Source organism: Engraulis encrasicolus, chromosome 7, assembly GCF_034702125.1.
Source record: "Engraulis encrasicolus isolate BLACKSEA-1 chromosome 7, IST_EnEncr_1.0, whole genome shotgun sequence".
Taxonomy (NCBI): domain Eukaryota; kingdom Metazoa; phylum Chordata; class Actinopteri; order Clupeiformes; family Engraulidae; genus Engraulis; species Engraulis encrasicolus.
The window spans coordinates 25,611,878-25,614,377 of record NC_085863.1 but is presented as its reverse complement, the minus strand read 5'-3'; the positions used below and the strand labels follow the sequence as shown (position 1 = coordinate 25,614,377).

The 2,500-nt window shown below is 44.3% G+C and overlaps 1 protein-coding gene across 1 annotated transcript in view; it reads right to left on the bottom strand.

Annotated features, from left to right (window-relative positions):
* The window catches only part of pcxa (pyruvate carboxylase a), a 300,166-nt gene that overhangs the window by 162,943 nt on the left and 134,723 nt on the right, over positions 1-2,500 (bottom strand). The gene's annotated exons all lie outside the window — the stretch shown is intronic.

Here is a 2,500-nt window from a genome sequence, read left to right as displayed (position 1 = left end):
ACTTCACTCACTAGCAGGATGTGAATATGGCCACAAGTGTACCATGCCACAGGGATTACGCCGTTGGGACTCGAACATGGAAAGAACCCAACCGAGGGAAATCAAAACGTATTTGGGGAAAACCACGACCATCTGTGTTTTTAATTGGACGCCTTCCCACGGTTCAAATCTCCATGGCAACGGCATCAAATCGCCACCGTGACCGTGCCAATCAACTTATCAAAGCAAAACCAAATGGGCAATCAAGACGCCTTGAAAAAAACATCAGAAAGCATATCAAGATGCATCTGCACATCAGTGAAAACCAATCAGTCAAATTGTCTGGCAGAAAATCAGGAGAAGAAAAAATAAATATATAAAAATAAAAAATCCCAACAGATGACAAATTATGAAAAGAAGCAATCAAAATGAATAAAGAAACAATCTACACATGTCTTTCCTAGTGGACCGCTTCAAATTGAATTAGTGGTGTACATGCATGTGTGTCTATGTGCGAGTTTGAGTGCATGTACATGTACCTGTATGTGTATGCGCTTTGCATGTTCAATACACGCTTTTGTTTTTATTCATCTGCAACATTTTAATCCATTTTAACAAATCGTATTCTGCAACAGATTGTATTCTCTTAGCACCCCCTGTCCATTTAACTGATGACTGTAGTTGGTGAAGATATGGCCTATCAAATGAGGCCCCTGCAGAGAGAAGGATGTACTGACAGTCAGATAAATAGATAGAGAGAGAGAGAGAGAGAGAGAGAGAGAGAGAGATAGAGAGAGAGAGAGAGAGAGAGAGAGAGAGAGAGAGAGAGAGAGAGAGAGAGAGAGAGAGAGAGAGAGAGAGAGAAAGAGAGAAAGAGAAAGAGAGAAGAAATGAAGGAGGCAGATGGCTTGTCAGTGCTCCATGCTGAGGCTTCAAAGTGCATCTTGGTGCTGCAGACCTCTAAATCTCTCACTGCACTTTAAAAAGAGCAAAGACTGTGCACACAGGCACACAGACATAGACAAACGCTAAGAGACACACTCAAACACTCACACACTCACACTTCAGAAACTTTCCAACAATGTTCAGATTAATTGGCCGGGTCACAGCGTGTGTGTGTGTGTGTGTGTGTGTGTGTGTGTGTGTGTGTGTGTGGTCAGAGTTATTCACAGAAAGTGTCACTTGTGGAAATGTCTCTCATCGAAAAGAAAGCCTGACAGACACAGTGTGAGTCCAAACTCACACGAGAGAGAGGCGTGTGTGAGAGGTGTGTGTGTGAGGGTGTGTGTGTGTAACAGTGATTGACAATAAATAAGAATAGAGTCAAATCGTGTGTGTATGTGAGCCAGAGCACGTGCGGACGAGAGACAGAGCGTGTGTGCGTGTTAGTGTGTGTGTGCGAGTGTGTGTTAGCGTGTGTGTGTGTGTTAGCGTGTGTGTGTGTGTTAGCGTGTGTGTGTTGGTGTGTGTGTGTTAGCGTGTGTATATGTCTGTGTGCACATGTGTGTCTACTTCTGTGTGATGATGGTGCTAGTCTGTGTGTGTGTCTGTCTGTGTGTACGCGCTAGTATGTGTGCGCATGTCAGTGTGTGCTCGCGTCAGTGTGTGTTCGCGTCAGTGTGTGTTCGCCGCGTTAGTGTGTGTTCGCGTTAGTCTGTGCGCGCTACACGGCACTGCACTGCATGTAGCTGTCCATCACAGGCTCCCAACAGAGAGAAATGAAGCAGACAGACGAGGGGAAGGAAAATCAAAAGAGAGCCCAACCACCTGACCCTGACTCTGTTGCTAGCAGCTCACCACCCCTCTGCTCCCTCATTTCCTTTCCTTTCCTTTCCTCTCTTTCCTATATATGCCTCTCTCTCCCACTGTTTCTATACCTCCTTCCATGCCAGACTTTCATGCACTGCTTCAGAACTACCTGACCCCTGTGTCTGTTGCCAGCGACTTCCTTTCACCCTCCCTGTTCTTCAAAGGTGCACTGTGTAATATTTTGAGTAGTTTATTTCCAGAAGTCATGTTGCCCACTCAGAAATGTTACATTTTCCACAAATACTTACCTTCACCATCACATTTTAAGCTTTCATTATGACTGGAAAAGTTGCACTTTTCGTACACTAAAAGGGGGATCTTCTCTATGGTACGCCATTTTGAATGTACAGACATTTTCAGCTGCAAAACACTTTGGTCACACTAGTAAATATTTGTTTATTATTGAGTAAATATTCATGAAAAGATTAAATCTGGCAATAAACAGCACAGTTTCAATGAGCAGCACAGTTGAAATGCATACTCAGGCCACCATGATGCTACACAGTACACCTTTAACATCCTTTCATTCCCCTCTTTTCTTCCTATCACTTTTCTTCCCTCCTCTCCCACATCTCTTTCTATGTTCGCCTTCCTTGTTATGCTGTTGCGCATTTCTCCACTCCCCTCTCTTTATTTTCTTCCCATTCTCTGACTCTTCCTCTTCCTCTTCTCTTTCCCGCTCTTCTCATCCCTCTCCTCCTTCACCGTCCCA